Source organism: Astyanax mexicanus, chromosome 4 (genome assembly GCF_023375975.1).
Source record: "Astyanax mexicanus isolate ESR-SI-001 chromosome 4, AstMex3_surface, whole genome shotgun sequence".
Lineage (NCBI taxonomy): Eukaryota > Metazoa > Chordata > Actinopteri > Characiformes > Acestrorhamphidae > Astyanax > Astyanax mexicanus.
The window spans coordinates 10,807,304-10,820,568 of NC_064411.1; the positions used below are offsets into that span (position 1 = coordinate 10,807,304).

General features: G+C 37.6%; 1 protein-coding gene across 1 annotated transcript in view; it reads left to right on the forward strand.

Annotated features, from left to right (window-relative positions):
• Positions 1-13,265, forward strand: part of LOC111190863 (zinc finger protein ZFP2-like) — a 671,215-nt gene that overhangs the window by 381,556 nt on the left and 276,394 nt on the right. The window lies entirely within an intron of this gene.

Consider the following 13,265-nt stretch of genomic DNA (forward strand, 5'->3'; position numbering starts at 1 on the left):
CCGGAGATTATCTTATGTTATTATTTGTTAAATATAGTCCAGTGTGAAATGGATTTGGGTTGAAATGAAACATATTAGGCATTTTCACATTTGAATTTCAGAAAGAAATTGATTTAATGGTTCAGGCTTTAAAGGGTTAGATATACAATTACTTCCAATGGTAGAGTAGCATGTGTGTTTAACGTGTATTCATATGTTTTTTGTAATTGTGAATGCTTGTGGTTTGTGTTGTTCTGTTTTTTGAAGAGCATAGCCATTGACCAATTACACTTAATTACCAAAATCTACATTTGACTTATTGACCATTTTTTAATCTGTATCTAGTCTAGATAAATGTCCAAACAAAGTATTTCCTGTTTTACTGACCATTATTATTGATAGCTAGCTTAGCTAAATATCCAAATAAAACATTTGTTGTTTAACTGACCATTATTATTGGTAGCTAGCCTAGCTAAATTTACAAACAACGCAGTTGCTTTTTTTACAGACCAATGTAAATGTTTCAGTACTAGTAACAATGTTTCACGTCTGGTAAATTTGTTTTATTTCTTGCAATTTTTTTTTTCTAAATGTAATTTATGTTCTCTTTCAAGCTTTCATTCGGTATCTCACTATGGGATACGCCCCTCTCGCATATTCTCATGTAGCCCGGCTAAAATATGTAAAACTCCCTAGTTCTAAAATAGCTACACTTATAAATACAATAATAAATAAAATCATATAAATTCATAGTAATGGTTTAAAAACGTACTAACAGGCTCAAAATAGTCATTGTGTTTGTGTAAATAGTTTAAAAAGAAAACAAAAGCAGTACAGAGTACATATTTCATGTATTTTCTGTGTTAATGCAAGAAGGTTAGCTAAAAGTGATTAAGGGATCTACTGAGGGGAGAAGTGTACAGGTGAGGGTGGAGTAGAGGATTGGAACAGGCCCGCCCACGGGACGAGAGAGAACAGCGGAGATGCGGGAGTAGCAGCGCGGGAGAGGCGAGGAGGAAAAAGTTCCTCACAGGCTGAACTAAATTCACTAATAATCAGTATTAATTAAACTAACCGGTAATTTTAAGGACACTGAAGTCCATACTGAGAGTGTGCTGGTGGATAAAGCTGGGATAATCTCTCTATAAGTAAAGTTCTGTTAGCACTGTTAGCTTAGCCAGCTCGGCTAGCTGTGTTTAGCCTCGTGTATTAGCTGCTCTGCGCTAGCCGTGAACTCTCCGCTGCAGCGCCGCTCCGACAGACTGTTCCCCGGACTGACTCGCGCTCTCTCCGCCTCCACTGAACACCAGGACCGCTAACACTGCTAACCAGAGAGCGCTCTGAGTCCCCGCGTGGATCAGAGTTCCTCTGAGGGAAAACGCTCCGTGCTGCAGGACCCCGCGCTCTGCTCCCGCTCATATTCACTGAATCTGAGGTAAATCTGAAACTCTTATTTCTGCTCGTTAGAGTAAAGCGGACATTAAGCTCCGAACCAGACCTGCACCGTTTAGTTCTGTTCATTTCATCTATAATTCTGTTCTTTATGAGTGTATTCTTTAGAGTGGGCCCACATATTTAAAGGGGACATGAAACATTTCAGTTTGTACAAGTTTTCTAAGGCATTAAATATAATGGAATTTATTTGGGGGGGGGGATTTTTTATATAAAATGTTTACACACTAAATTATAATATATTTATGTTTGGTACGTTTGAGCTAGGGCGCCGCCATGTTGCCCGTGCAGCGCTGGTGACGTCACGAGGTTGGTTGGTTGGTTGGAGCCCAGGTACAGAGCTAGCGTAAAAGAGCTTTTTGTTTGTGGAGATTATGGATGAAGACGAAGCTGAACTAGGCTAACATTTGAGCATTTACTCAGAGATCTTTCCTGTATAAACCTGAGCAGAACTTTTCAGATGCTTTTCTGAGAGAGAGACGTTTTAGGAGTGTCTATTCTCTCTCTACGTGGAGCCGTGCTGAAACCCTGCAGCGCGTCCACAGCAGGTACTGCCATCCAGTTAACCAGCTAGTTTATATACATTTAGCTATTTAACATGTAAAGTCCAGAGTTCATCAAGACTGAATAAAACGTACATGATTTAAGTGGATATTGAAACACACAGGCGCTGTTTGGTTGATAAACCGTTCAGTTTAGAAGTTAGAAAGCTTACTGGGTACTTAGCTTTATCTAGTTAGCGTTAGCTAGTTAACTAGCGTTGGCTAGCTATGGTAAGGTAGATAGATAAGTAGCTAACGCTAGCTATGTTATCTTTTAATTGTCAGTTTATTTAGACTTTCGGTAACGGTACCTCTCGCTGCTCTGCTGGGTGAGCGCGTTGTTCTCGTTCCGTGCGGCTCACAGCTGCTGCTCTCATAGTAACGTTACCCTCAGTCGCACGGTCTGTACATCCCAGCTGATCAGAGGAAAAATAAAAAACGGAGGAAAAAAGCCTCGGACTGCAGCTTATTTATCCGGCGCTAATGCTCCTGACTCAAAGCCCTCTCCTTCATATAGTCCTGGTCTAGAAAGTGCTCGCCACTAACCCCTAGCATTGCAGCTAACCGGAGGTTTCTCGCGCTTCAGCGCCGCTAGCCACCGCTGAAGAACAGCTGTCAGAGGCGAGGTATGAAAGTGAAAGTAAAAATTTCTCATTCCTCATCCTATTAAAATTCACTACTCCCAGTATTACTACACCCAGGGGCAATACAAAAGTCCCCCTCCGCTCTGCATTGAGTTTTGGTTTAGATTTTATTATCTATTGAGGAATTAATTTACAGTAGACTCATAGATTATAGTAGTGAGGCATTCCAGAACCAACCTTGTGACGTCACTTTCGGCGCTGGGACAAGATGGCGCTGCCCTTACTTAAAAAAATGACCTTTAGATTGCTTTTATTATTTTAATTCCGCTTCACTGACAACTGTTAAACTTATCAGATTTGTTAGAGTGAAAATACATCTTGTGAATTAAAAATGTCCCCTTTAAGTCCTTCTCCGTAGGTTCGGGTGCGTTTGGGTCCGGACCCAGACCGGGGTCCGCCCATTAGTGACCTCTGTTGTATACAAATGTCTGAATTTTCATCTTCTGCTGAGAGCTGCTTCTCACTGCTCAGCGACCACACTCGCTGTATCACTACTGGGTTGCCAGATCCCTCTTAAAAAGTCCACACTAAACTGATTTTTCTTCCCGCGAGACATTTTATAAATATCGTCACGTTTTAATTGTGAGTTGTAGTTATGTGTAACTATGAGTTGTTCAGTTGGCTAGACTTTCACACTACACGACTGATTAGCAACACAGTCACATATTACACTATTTTTCACCACGGGAAATCGCAGACTTACCTGGCTGCTTTCCTAAAACACGTTTATCACAAGAACATGCCAGAACTAAACACATGAGAACTAGCAATGCCATGCCAGAGAATCTCTACAGATGAGAATACCTACTTGCAGTAAGTCCCTACTGCTAAAATGAACGGGTGCATATGAAGCAACTGATTAAGATCAGTTGATAAATGTCTGAATATTTTATATGTACTTATGTTCTCAACACAGAACTATATCAAATGTTTCAGCACAGCAGACATATTTTTTATGATTTTAAACTCCAATTACAAGCATTTTAAAGCTAGATGCAATTCCAGCATTAGCTCACTAACCAATCAGCTTACAGTAGCAGACATGCTAGTGTCTTTACTGTATAACACCTGTTTACTGTAGATAAAAAAGAAAAATACAGGCATGCTTTCTTTGCTTTTTAGTAAAGTAAATTATTTTACTTTAAAAAAAAAGTTTGTGTGTGTGTGTTTGTGTGTGTGTGTGTGTGTGTTTGTGTGTGTGTGTTTGCGTGTGTGTTTAAACTCCGCTGATATAGTGAATTATCATGTTATCTGTGTGGTGTTCAGCTGCTTTGGGTTGAGTGTAGAATCGACTTAATCTATTCAGAAGTCAGTGATCAGTGATTCAAAACATTGTTTACAAGCTTGTACGTTCATATCACGCTCTGACCATGTGTAAACATAGACACGGAGAAACTTGGACAGTGGATTATAATCCAGAACGCGGGTTTCTGACTGTGGGAGGCGCCAGTAACCAGTATAAGACTGATAAACGCTTAAGAATTGAGCATCGTTTTCGCATATTTTAGATAAAAAAATGTCTGTATGTAAGATATGAAAAATCGCAATTACCATTTTGAAAATCACATTAAAACTGTAATTCGAACTAGAAAAGGCAAAGTTCGTGAAGGAACTTTAAGTTGGCTTGGAAAAGTACGCTGATAATGTTGAAAAGTTAAAATGGTTGGTAAGCTGTTTCTGTCTGAAGAGTGTGAAGAGTGGTTGCTATGCTGTTATGATGCATTTAAATGTTAAATTCCAAAAAGTTCCAAAAAACATGTTTCAAAAACATGGTGGAATGCTAATTATTGTCTGATATAGGAATGTGTTGATAAGTGGTTGCTAGGCAGTTGCTAACGTTTTCCAGGTGGTTGCTAACTGGTTGCTAGGCAGTTGCTATAATTTCTAAAGTGGTTGCTAAGCTGTTGTTAGGAAGTTGCTATTGTATTCCAGGTGGTTGCCAAGTTGTATATAATTGTAGTAAATCTGTTTAAATACTACTGATGATGCATAAATCAGTGAATGGAGTAGTAAGGCTCCACCTAAGTCTTGCTCCACCTAACCACTGCACTATCTTGTCCTGGCCCCAATCCTTGCTCCACCTAAATTTTGTTCTTCATCATGGCTCTACTGGCTCCACCGCCTGGTTCAACTTAATCCTGGCTCCACCTCTTTCTGACTCCTCCACCCAAAACACTAAAAACCAAAAGGCACATCAATGCTCATTTGACATTTAAAAAAAGCACTTAGATGATGTTCCACAGTCAGACCTATACTACCAAAGTTTAACATGGTTGAACATTTTTGTACTGCACTTAATGCACATTAAATACTACTGCTGAGGATAAATTCTGTAAATAATGGATAAACTGGTGTACCCTATAAAGCTTTGTGAATGCCATGAACAGTAAATCTGTTTAAATACTGCTGATGATGGATAACACTTTGATTTTGTGACTAAACATGTAGCTAGCTATGCTGTGTAATTACATTTTACACAGCCCCGAAGATATATAGATTTTTGTTTTTGTCAGATTAGCCACTGTGCTAACCGTGAAGTTTATGCTCTTCCCACAGTGCCCTCAGTTAAATGATTCAACATAGCTAGATATTACTCACAAAACAGTAAAATAATAATTATTAAATCAAGTAAAGCTGGTTGTTCAAAAAGAAAATCTTAACATTGGATTTTCTTTTTTTTTATTGAGAATCACGGAAACAATTCAAGCAAGTGCAAAATATACCAACATACAGCAACATACATATAAGTTACATAAGAATTGGGGGGAGGGGGTTAAATAACTGATTTACCAGCAAAATGCCTGCAGAGAACCACCAGCTGAAAACTAATGATTTGTTCTTCTATAATATATTATAATTATTCCAAATAAAATATGGGTGAGGAGTAAGTCAGATAAGGTTAGATCATTTTAAAGGAAGTTTAGCTATGTTAAAATTACAAAGTAGGATAAATTTAAGTCCTCCTAATTTAGAAAAGATATATGCAGGTATAAAGTTCTAAAGTTCCATAATTAATTTGGATTTTTGATAAATTGTTTTATCCAATTTATTTCAAAAGTGTTATTAAGAGTAGAGAAGTTTAAGCCACCAGATTCATAAGTATTCATAATAACTTTTTTAATGTAATGGAATTTATTTTTCCACATAAGGATTAATAAAGTATTATCAATAGTCTTAGCAATTTGGTCAGGGACATCTAAAGAAGAAGCTGCATAGGTAAGTCTTGAAATTCCCTCAGCTTTAGTTAGTAGAACCCTACATCTCAAAGACCCTTAAAAGCCAGCAGTTTAATTTCTTCATTTTGTGAAAGGTAAATCAAAGTTGACTTTACTTCTCATTTCTTGATTCTTGCAAATAACAATTCCTAAATATGTTACTTATTCCTTATGGGTATGCCGCCAGTTTCTTGAACCAGACTTTTATTGGTAATAATTCACATTTGTCAATATTCAGATGAAGACCAGAGGCTGCTAAGAAACTCTGCAACAATCTTATAGCAATAGGCACCTGACTAAAGTCTCTCAAAAAGAGTGCAGTGTCATCTGATAACTGACTAATTACTATTTCCCTGTCTGCAACAGCGATACCTTTTAAATTGCTTGATTTAATATGAAAATTTTAAAAGTAAAAAAAGGGTACAGGGAAATTGGGCAGCCTTGTCTGATACCACACTGTATCTCAAATCTAGGTGAGGAGCCGGATTTCAATTTAACAGAACAATTTTCTTTATTAAACATAGTTCTGACAGCTTTATCCAAATAATCTCCAAAACCAAATGTGTCTTAAGAATGAAAAATAAACGCATGTTCAATAGAATCAAATGCTTTATAAAGATCAAGAAAGAGAATAAGATTATTATCAGAGCGTAAAGCTGAATAATTTAACAAATCCAAAATGAATCTAATGTTATTTAAAATGTATCCATTTTTCATAAAACCTGATTGAGCTTCATTAATAATTATATCCATCACATCTTTAATTCTTTTGGCAAATATTAGAGCTAATATTTTATAGTCATTATTTAACAGACATATGGGTCTCCAATTTTCAAGCAGGAGTGAATCTTTTTTAGATGATTCGATGACTTCTTCTAAAATAATAGTATCTTCACAATATTCCTTTTGATATAGATTAATAGATTTACCACTAGGCAGAGAATTTAAGAATACACCCGCAGAACTTTCACAGTATCTAGATGTATATACATTACTGTAAAAGTGCAGACATTATTTACCTATTTTAGTAGGATCCTATTTTAGTAACCACCCCATCAATATTTAGTTGCCGGATTAAATTATTTGTAAAATGAGATTTCTGCAAATTAAAAAAATATGCAGAATTGTTTTCCCCTTTTCAATACACCTTTGTCTGGACCTAACAAATGCCCCTTCAGCTTCCTTTTTATAGAGTTCATCCAGCTCATGTTGCAGAGTTTTCAGTTCACCTTTTTCCCCTTCATTCAGATGTTCATATGCCCCTGAAATGAACACTAAAATCCTGGAAATAATATTATCCTCCTTTAATTTACCTAATTTAGCCATTAGACTACCATTGCCCCTGTCTGTAGCCATATTACACTGTAGCCATATTACACTGTAGCCATATTACACTGTAGCCATATTACACTGTAGCCATTATTGACTGACTGTAAGCTGCTGAAAAGAGGCGAAAGTGATAAGAGCTGAGAGACAATATAGAAGAGAGACAGCAGTTTTAGTACTTCTTATAGTTTACTGCGCGCACTTACTATATTCCACCTCTTAAACAATTTTTATTCTGTTTTAATATTTATAATAATTAACTCCATTCAGCCCCATTCATTTTGGACTCCCTCTAGAGGTTTGCTGATGTAACAGCAGAGATTGGAAGAGGGTAGGCTCTCCATAAGGCCCTTATTTCCTCCTCGAAAACGCTTTTTAAAGTGTCCGGGTAGAAACAACGCCATTCATGTCTACCAAACAATGAAAATATTTTTTTTTCAGTTTATTTTCATATTATTATATATTTTTTTAATCAATTATGACAGCGAAAAGGCATCACGTTGTCCCAAAACAATTTACCATTATGGTTTGTTCTCTCTTTGCATATTTCATAGTTGAATCGTGGGTAATACAATGTAGTGAGTGAAGCTGAAACGTTATTAATAAAACTGCAAAAACAAAATCATAATTATCTGTTTCTGCTCTTTTGTTTCCACAGAATGTTTTCACGGCCAGCACCCTACAACAGGGAGGCTCCCATGAAAGTGAAATGCACTGCAAAACAAGTGGTGACAAGGGCAGAGAGCTGGGAGACGGTGGAAGGCATGGTAGTAGCAAAGACGAGTAAAGTCATAGTAACTTGTGCGTTGTCAGATGGCGAGCACTTTGTACTTGCTCATCTGAAAGATGCAGATTGTGACGGCATAGATGAAGGAATGTTGTACTTCATAAAAAATTCTAACTTGACTTCTTGTTAGACAGAGGACCAGTTATTCTTCACACCATCCACGGTAGAATACAAAGCAGCCAACGTATCTGTCACACCCGAATTAGAGGCTCGCTGCTACCAAGCTGTCTATCCCAATTCTAAAGACCCTGAAGAGCCATTGAACGGAGAGGATATTATACACTCCAGGGGGAAGTCATTAAAGTGAGTGGTTTACAGAGTAGGTTAAAATACAAAAAATGGCTCCCTAACCCCTCATTAGTATAGCGCTCTATAGGGAGAGACTATTTAGTCCACTAAGTAGTTGGACACTCCATCATTATCATGTGCTAGCACCGGTTGCATTAACACAAATTCCAGAGTGGCTGAGCCGTGCTTTAAGCCATTGTATGGCTTCAACACACACACACACACACACACACCTTCCTTATATTCTAAAGAAATGCTGATAAAGCTTGCGTAGTAAGCTGCGCTGTTAACTGTAAATCATGATGCATTGTGGGTGTTTATAGTGCCCTCAAAATCACGTTTGAAATCCACTTTATGATGTAAAGCAGTTACAACCCATCTGGGTCCAACACACATCAAGCTGCCTTTTACAGAACCCGAAGCAGAGAAACTTGTTAGAGTTTTCTTCCCACCATGGCAGGAGTGACCAAACTAGGGCCCGTGGGCCATTTGCGGCCCGTTTCCTTTTTTGGAGCGGCCCGCGAGGTATTTTAGAAATGGAATGAAAGTTGGCCCGCTGTTAAGCAGGTTTTTATAATGTGCGATTCAAAGTTTGAACGCTAGGTGTCAGAAACGGGCCAAAGAGTCAGAGAGAGTGCGCATTTCTAGCGCAGAAAAACAGGCAAAAGAGTCTAAAAGCGGAGAGAGTGCTCATTTCTATCGCAGAAAAACAGGGCAAAGAGTCTAAAAGCGGAGAGAGTGCGCATTTCTAGCGCAGAAAAACAGGGCAAAGAGTCTAAAAGCGGAGAGAGTGCGCATTTATAGCGCAGAAAAACGGGGCAAAGAGTGTAAAAGCGGAAAGAGTGCACATTTCTAGCTCAGAAAAACAGGCCAAAGAGTCTAAAAGCGGAGAGAGTGCGCATTTCTAGCGCAGAAAAACGGGCCAAAGAGTCTAAAAGCGAAAAGAGTGCGCATTTCTAGCGCAGAAAAACGGGCCAAAGAGTCTAAAAGTTGCCGTAATTAAGGAGTTTAATATTAAGAGACATCATGAAATGAAACATCATTTTAAAAAATGTTAGTTTACACAACACTGTCAAAAATAAAGATAGTAAGTCAAGTAAAATGGTGTGTAAATGAAATAATCAGGAAAAAAATATTATTTAAAGTGGTATATTTCATTATTTGTTTTATTACAAAGTCTGTGGCCCGTGACTTCAAATATATTTCTATTTCTGGCCCCCAACAAAAAAAGTTTGAACACCCCTGCACCATGGCATACTGCAGTGTCTCGGCACCATAGATGAGACTCACATTGAAATGAAGCAGCCATCCAAAAATTCAATGGACGATCTAAACAGAAAAGGAAAATACACGCTTAATGTACAATCTGCATGTGACTATAAGTAAGTACACATTCATTGACGTGGTAGATAAATGGCCTGGAAGTGTCCATGACGCTCAAGTTTTTTCAACTTTTCCAATTCAAAGCTGAATACGCACCTAAAGAGTGGCAAGATCCCTGCCCTTACTAAGCAAATCATGGAAGATGAGGGGGCAATTCCTGTTTTCCTACTCAGCGACCCAGCATACCCCTTACTGCCTTACCTCATGAAGGAGTGTGCCAATGGTGGATCTACCGTTCAGGAACAGTACTTTGGCTTAGCCTTGTGTAAAGCAAGAATGAGCATTGAGTGTGCTTTTGGCCGGTTCAAGGCAAGGTTTGGAGCACTGATAAGGGCAATGGACATAAATCTTGATGACCTCCCTTTTGTGATCTGTGCATGCTTTGTTCTTCACAACTATTGTGAGTCCAGAAAGGAAATGGTTGATTTAAGATTTTGAGTTTGTAAAACTTGTAAATGCGTTTAAACAACTGCATGCAATCCAAATCCACTAATGAACTGGAATGTACAAACTTGAAACAGAAAGTAATATTAATAATAATTCAAATGTACAAATGTGAAAAAATATTTTAAATATATATAAATTATATATTTTTTAATTTGTAAATCCAATCTCCTGAATGTGTGAATCAGTACTGCTCAAATGGCTTAAGCTGGGCCAGACCAAAAATCACATAGAATTTGTGAGGTTGTGAATGTGACAGTGGGCGTTTTCACTGTGGAGCTAAAAATCCTCTCATTCATCTTCTCTGCTGCGTGTGTGTAGCTCTAGCTGCAGTTGCGAATTTTATACCTGCTTTCATGCTTAAATACTTTATATTATGCTCTTTAACAAAGACAGACATATGGTATAGCATATTAATACGTACATAAATTAATTAATTATATATATATATATTGTGAGCAAATTAGCTGAATGGACCCAGGCAAAGCAGGAGACAGAGGCAGGTTTCAACGAAAAGAACCCCGTAGGGCATTTATTTTCAACCATAAGGCAAAAAGAGAAGCAAAAAAAAAAAAAAAAAGTGTGGAAGGGAGAGAGGTTTAGCTAGCTGGCTAAAGAGTCCAGGATAAATCCCACAGCCGGGGGAGGTTAACTCACTCTACCACTGGGTCGGTTCCAGGATCGTCCTCCAGCAGGTAAGTCCCAATCAATCTTCTAGAAAACAGAGAACAACAAGTCAGAGTTATGAGGAGCAGGGTTTAGCCAAACCATACCCAACTGAGAGCTCCCAGAAGTGGCGTTTTTAAAGGTCCCTCTCCTCTCTCAGGCAGCGCTGATCATGAGCTGCCAGCCGTGTCTGATCAGTGCTGCTGCTTCCAGGTCACATGGGTTCGGCGCTGTCCAGGTGCTGAAAGCTCAGCACGAGCCCTCTGGCTTTCGACACGCACAGTACTCCCAGCTGCAGAGACCCACCCAGTGTTCTGATTGGTTAAACAAACCCCGTAATCTGATTGGTCTAGATAAAGCATTCCTATTGGTCCATCAATCAGGCGTAAAACAGGGTCGTAATTCGCAACTGCAGCTAGAGCTTCACACATGCAGCAGAGAAGATGAATGAGAGGATTTTTAGCTCCACAGTGAAAAACGCCCACTGTCACATTTACAACCTCACAAATTCCATGTGATTTTTGGTCTGACCCAGCTTAAGCCATTTGAGCAGTACTGATTCACACATTCAGGAGACTGGATTTACAAATTTAAAAATATACATTTATATATATTTAAAATATTTTGTCACATTTTTACATTTGAATTATTATTAATATTACTTTCTGTTTCAAGTTTGTACATTCCAGTTCATTTGTGGATTTGGATTTTCGTGCATGCAGTTGTTTAAACGCAGTTACAAGTTTCAGTACATTTGTGACTTCTGTTTTACAAACTCAAAATCTTTATGACCCTTTTTTGACTCCATATTAACAGAACAGAGTGACAAAACCAAGTTAGCCACTGGCAACCTATAGGGCCATCTAAAAAATATATATATCTTTATAAAGGTACTTTATTTCAGTAATTTAGTTCAAAATGTGAAACTTGTATATTATATAGATGTATTAAACACAGAGTGATCTATTTTAAGCATTTATTAATTTTATTGTTGATGATTATGGCTTACAGCCAATGAAAACCCAAAAATCAGTGTCTCAGAAAATTAGAATATGATATAAGATCAATTGGTACTTTTGGCAGTGTGGGCAGTGTGCCAAGTCCTGCTGGAAAATGAAATCCACATCTCCATAAAAGTTGTCAGCAGAGGGAAGCATGAAGATTTTGTGGGAAAACAAAACTGCACTGACTTTAGACTTGATAATAAAACACAGTGGATCTACACCAGCAGATGACATGTCTCTCCAAACCATCACTGATTGGTGGAAACTTCACACTAGACCTCAAGCAGTTTGAACTGTGTGTCTCTCCACTCTTCCTCCAGACTCTGATCCCTTGATTTACAAATGAAAAGTAAAATTTACTGATGATCAGTGATGGTTTGGAGAGACATATCATCTGCTGGTGTTGATCCACTGTGTTTTATTATCAAGTCTAAAGTCAGTGCAGGATTTCATTTTCCCACAAAATCTTACAGCACTTCATGCTTCTCTCTGCTGACAGCTTTTATGGAGATGCAGATTTCATTTTCCAGCAGGACCTGGAAAATGAAACTGCACACAGTGCCAAAAGTACCAATTTGACTTATATAATATTCTTATTTTCAGAGACACTGATCATCAACAAATAAAGAAATAAACACGTAAAATAGATCACTCTGTTTTTAATACATCTATATAATATATGAGTTTCACATTTTAAACTGAATTACTGAAATAAAGTAACTTTTTTTTTTAGATGGCCCTGTATTGTTAACAAATATTGTTGTTGTTAAGGAACTATTTTATGATGCAAATAACGTTTAATGAGTTCATGATTCTACAAAGAAACAGACAGTTTAGGAACTATTTTTAACTGTGTAAAATAAAGTCTCTAATAAGCCCTTTATTTTTCAACAGAAATGTGAAGGTGCAAAAACAACCAAACTTGAGGTTGTTGGGATCTCCACAAATGCCACAAATGACACCCTTCTCCTGTGTGCCAGTGTGGAGGAGCTTGTGGTTCCAGCAGAAATTTGGTCTGGCAACATTGATGACCCTTCTTTGCCTCTCACCATTAGGGTCACCATGGAAGGAGGGGTAATTTGCGCCCTGGACAGCCCAGTGTTTAATGAAGTTTAATTAGCGTTGTTTGTTGATACTGTTCCTGAGTGGGTTACTTTGTGGTTCCTAAGTGGTTGTTAATAAGTCCATGTTTCTAAGTGGATGCTGAAGTGTCAAAGCTTGTTTATGTATTACTACAGGGTTGCAAATATTATATATTTATCTTTATATTAAAATATACTTTTAAAAAAATGTTTAAAAGTATCTTAAATCATTTGATGTGAAGATTAAATGCAATGTTTGGCTAAATGATGGGGATACAACTGGGTAATATGGCCCAAAAATATATACTTGGTGATATGACAAAACATTTTACTTAGTTTTAAGAATACACTACTACAAAAATTTAATATACAATTTTATTTGGTAATATTATTGCATACGACATGATATGACAATTGATATATTAAAAATACAGGAATTTTATTCAGACTGTA